This window comes from Panthera onca, chromosome B3 (genome assembly GCF_046562875.1).
Source record: "Panthera onca isolate mPanOnc1 chromosome B3, mPanOnc1 haplotype 2, whole genome shotgun sequence".
NCBI classification, from domain to species: Eukaryota; Metazoa; Chordata; class Mammalia; order Carnivora; family Felidae; genus Panthera; species Panthera onca.
In genome coordinates, this window is record NC_138344.1 from 79,278,381 (window position 1) to 79,285,066 (window position 6,686).

General features: G+C 39.3%; 1 non-coding gene across 1 annotated transcript; it reads left to right on the forward strand.

Annotated features, from left to right (window-relative positions):
- Positions 1 to 4,868: 4,868 nt before the first annotated feature.
- On the forward strand, positions 4,869 to 4,977 carry LOC132670520 (U6 spliceosomal RNA). Its single transcript, XR_009606756.2, has one exon. It is a non-coding gene; the product is annotated as a U6 spliceosomal RNA (small nuclear RNA).
- The last annotated feature ends 1,709 nt before the right edge of the window (positions 4,978 to 6,686 follow it).

Sequence of the window (6,686 nt, forward strand, 5' to 3'; positions counted from 1 at the left end):
AGTAATGTTGTTCCCAGAGATCATCAGCCTGGTCTTCAAAAGTGAATCCCAGCGTTTAACATTTCCGAACTTATTTGTTTTCCTTTTATAAAGAGAAAGATACAAAGTGTATTTACATAAAGACTTTTCTTTTTCTCATCCACCACAAGACATGATAATGTGTTTATTTCAGAATCATCCTCTTTTTCCCTCTGCCTCAAAATTTGGCATCAACATGATTGCAAAAGCTTTGGAAACTAAGTTAATAACTATTATTGATTCAGGCCCAATGTTATTAAAGCAAACTATTAACGTAAGGGTGTTTCCACACTTTCTGAGTAGCGAGCAGCCAGGTAACTGTGGCCCACGCTGCAGACTTAATCTTTGCGTCAAAGGATGTGGATTTTTCCATTTGGTAAGCAAACTATTATTTTCCACTTTACCAGAATCCAAGAGAGCCACTGGGAATAACTGGCTGTTTGGCATATCCCTCTCTGAAGTATAGATCATTTCTCTGTAACCCTAACAAAGGTGTGTGAAAAGTCGCTACTTCTCCGTGTGTTTTTCAACACCATGGAATCAGGAACATCTCTGCATACAGGTGTTAAAAGAAGCTTCCACCTCATGTCTAGCATTAAAACTTAAACTGATGGTTGTTATTCAGCTGAAGACAGTATCAGTATAAAGTGTCACCGATCTGGTCACTATCTCTGGGAGGCTGCCAGAGCTCTTATGTTGGCTTCATGGTGTCGTCTGTGAAGGAAGCCAATTAAGATCACAAGATAGTGGCTGGTAATAATAAACTTCTAACGATGTTCCTGACTGAAAAGAGGTAATTAAAATGTGTATATGGATGACCCGGGCTTCTGTCAGCTCAGTGTAGCTGTTACACTGACAATGTCCATGTTTTGTTTAGGAAAAAAAAAAAAGGAGTTAGTGTTGTCTGACAACAATAAAGTAAGCAATTTAATGATATAGAAAGGACTGCCTTGGAAATGCACACCAGTTTCAATTTTGTCACATCCTTGATAGACTTCAGTTCACTGCTATCTCTTGACTGGATATTTTGTTGTTTTGGTTACTGACTCTGTAACATCTCCTCCCTCTCTCCATCTTTCCTGTCTGCATGCTACACTCCCAGCCCCCCACCCCTACCCCCATAGGAGTTTTCGGTTGTTGTCGCACTAGGAGTAGGTCTTACCTTCTTCAGGTGCTTCTTGAAATCAAAGACCGTGTTTTGAAAAGAAAGACAATTAATTAAATAGCAAAGGAAGCCGGTCCTCTTATCACTCGATCTGGTCATGGACATAAGTGCTTCACACTTTTTCCATTGCCTAACCCTGCAGCGCAAAGCTTTCCTGTACACCTGCTCAGCTCAGCTCATCAATTTTCTGTGAGCCAGTTAAGTTCCTTTAAGCCTGTCCACTGAGAGGTGGTGATAGCTCTCTGAGAAAAAGAAGAGAAAGAGAAACAGAATGCTGCTCCAGGCCTTTATCTTGATCACACTGTTTGTTTTCGAATTGATGTCTGTAATGAAACAAAGAGGATTTAATCGTGTTAAACAAAAGCCTGTTGGTACCCAGAGGAAACTCATTTAACTCTTCTCCAAGCCTTAGAGTTTCAGGTTTCTCGTCTTCCTCTTTGCGGATCCACCAGGCTGAGTTTCTTACCTGGGGCTTAAAATTGTGAGGTGTGAAACTCTTCTTTTGTTTTGACAGGTGCTCTTTGCTAAACATCAGCCTAGCCTTGGTGGTGATAATACACAGAAGGGGGGAAAACTTCAGAGACGCTAATGACTGCAGTTGCCCAACTTCTGCCTTAAACAGGTTTTATTAGCTTCCCTCCTTGGAGTTCTTTAGGATAAAGTGGGAAAACAAATTGGGCTGATGGGAAGTGAGTTGTGAAAAGAGAATCGCTAAGGAGAAGACCCGGGAACCATCCCCGTTTTGGAATCCCAAGAAGAAAATAAAAGCATAGACTACTCTTGATGGAGGAGTTAGCTGGCAGAACTGACAGCATTAAGTGTTACCTGGTAGAAGAAACAGACTCCCAGTGACGCCAGTGACTTGATATTTGGCTAAGCTGTCTCTCCAGACACGGTTCTCAACCTTACAATGCGAGAATAGTGGTCAGGTGGGTGGAAGACTCCAAACTGATTGTACCACCCTGATACCCAGAAAAAGGTCTCTCTGGGTGGAGAGAGAAAATTTGAGGCCAGCCCTCTTCACTGACTTGAACCATCACAATGTGCTCCTAGACTGACCACCGCTTCACAGTGACTCCTAGATGGATTCCAGGATTTTTTTTCTGCGTTTGTTTAAAGCACTAGTTTCCTCTACTCAATTCTACCTGTTTTTGCATTTCTCTATGTGCCTCCCAGTATCTTCTGAATCACTCTTTCCCTGACACAACTCTTGAAGAGTGGGAACTTTCCCCTTCTGCAGACACTGATAGATCTTCTGGGCTGACCAGGCGCTCTGAGGGAAGGACAAGCTGAGGCACATTTCCAGATGGTGAGTGAAATAACATGGCAGTGTTGAGCTTTGTTATCAACCCAGAAAGTTCCACCGCTACAAACTTAAGTAAAACAAACAAAAACCCTTCTCTTTTGGCTGTATGAAACCTCAGTTGTTGGTTGTTGTGTTTTTTTTTTTTTTCCATCTTTATTTAGACAGTGGTGAAATGTTCACAAAAAGTTCATAGAAAATTACTAGAGAGGTGATGTGGATTAGTAGTTAAAAGTGGACCCAGACCACCCAGGGTAAATTTGGATAAAGCTATGAATGCTTCAAGTTTCTCAGCTTTAAAATGTATATACTGTACAATAGCAACACGATGATATGGTTGGTGTAAGCATTTAATTAATTTCTATAAATGCTTGCCAGAGTCCTCAAGTGCTAGTTTGTGCTCAATAATTATTAACCACTGTTCCTTGCAACTGGATGGTCTTCTCAGGGCAGGTTGTGAATCCACCAAGCTCCAGCTTTGTCAGGTGTGGTTCACCTTTCAAGCACCGGCCTCACTTGTTTCCAAGGCTTTGGCTGGAAGTCAGCTGCTTTTTTTAGGTAAAAGGGTGTGCCTCCAGGAACCATTCTGTTTCTCAGCAAGCAAATCACCTTGATTTCTTCCCAGACACCCTATCCCTAAAATAGTCGTGCTGCTTAGCCTTTCCCTCTTTTCACTCAAGGTCTTCAAGAGGATGGAATTATATATTTGATTTCAGTCTTTTTCTTAAGACCCAGCAGTAAGTGTACAAAGAAAGTAGATTGGTGCTGAATACAGTTCCTGGTACCTCCTGTTACTGCTTTTTACACCTAAAGTTTCCATCTTAGAGAGAGGGCTGGTCTTGGATCCTGGGTAATTTTTATACTCAAGTGTGACTCTTTGATTATAGTTCCTTTCAGAGTAATTATAAACTCATATATTTGGAGAAGATAAGAATTATTTGTTAGGAGACAGAGGCAGGTGAGAGGGCTTGAAGAAAAGGCCAAAAACTTGGGTTGTTACCCTTTTCAGAGACCAGAAAATGATGGGCAAACTGCAGATCTGGCTGTTTCTGTAAATCAAATAGAACTAAGCAAAAGGATGAAGAAAGAAAAAGTGGTAACCCTGACATCTTCTAAAATGGGAACATACTCATTCTTTATAGATGCACATATCATCCTCTTAACAAAATATCCTGTATTTACTTTAAAAATAACAGTTAACATAGGGCTCCTGCGTGGCTCAGTCGATTGAGTAACCGATTCTTGGTATCAGCTCAGGTTATGATTTCATGGTTCATGGGATCAAGTCCCATGAAGGGCCCTGTGCTAACCGCACAGAGCCTGCTTGGAATTCTCTCTCTCCCTCTCTCTGTGTCCCTCTCCTGCTCCCATGAGATCTCTCCCTCCATCTCTCTCTCAAACGAAATAAATAAACTTAAAAAAATAATAGTTAACACATAAATAGCAAGGGGGGACATTCAAACACCAATTGCCTAATTGGAATAATTCAACTTGAATAGGTCTGAAATTGAAATGGTCATTGTGGCAAGTATCTTTGATGCAGACTTCATGTTTAAGTTCTTCTCAATTAAACTCTAAAAGACAAAACAAAACAAAACAAAAACTAACTCCAGTGTCTTCTCTGTCAGTTGAAACAATCAAAAAGAATATTTGTTTCACCAAATTCCCTTCTTTTTTTTTTTTTTTTTTTTAAGCTGGGAAGCGGTATGGATCAGTCCATTTTATTCCCTTCAATGTAATCATGTTACCTTTTATAGCTGGAGGTTTATGGAGATTTATAGAGCACTCTCTTATAATAATGATTCAAGCTAGCTAGGTATTCACAAAATAAAGACTAATAAGGAAAATTTTCTTGCTGCTTTTTCCTCACCAAGTAAAAATTGTCTGACTCAAAAAGAGCAAGTCTTGTCTTTGGTTTTTCTCTTTTCTACCCTACATATCCAAATACAGTGAGCTCGCCTTGCATTTGAATGTACAGAGGGCTGTACAAGTTCACCTATGGCACACAAATTATTTTGTTAGGGTGCCATCTGCTGGTATCAAACAACCAAAGACTTATTTTTCTTAAAGATTAATGGTAAGCTTCTAATAACACTAAAGACTTTGAAGTTATTTGATTCAAATAATGTTTTGTCTTTTCTCATTTATAATTACAGCATAGACTAATTTCAAATGGCTGTATGATGCATAATTCTTCAATGCTCCAATATAGTAATATAAAATGCCACTTTATTTTAAAATTAGGAAAATGGAGGCACCAGGCATTGCCTTGACATACTGGTTCATGACCCGTTGGATTCAAATTTCATTTCTTAGTTACCATGGCTCCCCTGACTTTCAAAAAAGTTCTGTTCAAATTTCCCCCTTAGAAAAGCAATTTAAGTGCTCACTTCGGCAGCACATATACTAATACTAAAATTGGAACGATATGGAGATTAGCATGCCCCTGCACAAGGATGACATGAAAATTCGTGAAGCATTCCATATTAAAAAAAAAGAAAAAAAAGGAAAAGCAATCTATTGCTGTGTTTGTGCTTACATCAGTTTCAACACTTAATGTATTATTCACTAAATTTGTTCTCTGTGCTATGATATAAGGTATGGGACCAATCTGTTGCTTCTTAAAGCAAGCTTATCACCCTAGTCCCAATTATTTATATTCAATATCAGTGCAGTTCCCAAGTATTTTTCTTAACCTACCTTCTACTGGAGATGAGGAAAAACCACTACTCCCCCCATTTTTTAAAAATCTTTACCACTTACTATCTGTATGATTTTGAGTAAGGCATTTAACTTTCCTGCACCTCTTCTTTATTGGTAAACTTCAGATAAAAATAGTAGCTATCTGATAGAGTTATCTATCAGGTTATTGTGAGTGTTAAAGAAAATCATACCTAAAAAGTCCTGAGAACAGTGCCTGTAATCTAGTAAGCACACAATAACTGCTAGCTGCTTAATCATAGTTATTTAAGCATTTCAACAAATATGGGTTAATATCAATTAGACAACCATTGCTTTACAGTAACATCTGGAATCCTTAACTTCCTCCCAATTAGGAGATATAAAGTGTGTATGTGTACTTATATTTTGGAGAAGAGGGGAAGAATAATTACCTTTTGTTCTCTCTCAATGAGCATTTAACTGGCTTGAAATCTCAACTCTCTTAAATCTATATAAAACCTTGCATGGTCTGACTTCTTACTCTTCCATCCTCATTTCTCAATATTCTCATTTTCAAACTGTTTTCCAACCATAATGAACTTCTTTCAGTTGCCTGAGTGAGCCAGGCTTTTGCTCTCCACACTTTTGTGCAAGCTCTTGTCCCCTGTGCCTGGAGCCCCCTTCTCTTCTCAGCCTCTTCCATTACTCGGCCAACACCTTATCTCTCAGCTCTGCCCTTAGGCAGTCTTAAGTCAAGGATTAGGTAATCCTTTCATGGACTCCCATAAAACTCAGTACTCTTGTACCCCACCTCTATGCCATCACATTTCTACATGGGGACAGGTGGAATCTAGCATAGTCACCATTATACTCCCAGCTTCCAGAGAGGAGCAGATGACCAGTTGGGGCTAGATAAATATTTCTTTCATAGGGACCCACAAGTGAGCACGTTTACTCGGGGGGAATTGAAAGGGAAGGTATGAGCTATCTCCTGTTAACAAGGTTGAATTATATCTTAAGTAGTGAACATCTTTCTACAGTAATTTCCATCAGGACACCACCACTGTCACTCTCATTCATTAACATCTTTTCATTCACATATTTGTATATATGCACAATTAAGTACAATTAAGTACATGGATGTGTTTGAAGCTTTTATGTATGCATGTAGGAATGTATTTTTAATATCTACATTGGCAAATCACAAGCATTGTGATTACCAATGATAAGTTTCATTAAAACTTATATATGTATAACAATTTTGTCAACAAATATGTATCGAGTGCTTACTGTTGGCCAGGTACTCCTCTAGGCACCAAAGCAGACAGAAGTTCCTAACCTCATACCTGAGCTCTATGTTTTTGCTTAAGTTGTTCTGTATCTGTCATGAAAAGGGACACCAAAAAGATAGTGTGGCACCCTGGGGGCTGCAACAAGGGGAGCTGTTACTATCCCTGCCTCTAGAGGAAAAGGGAAGGAGTCACTCCCTAAATTCTACTTAGGGGATTGCATGGGGAAGGCTGCCTGATGGAAACAGTG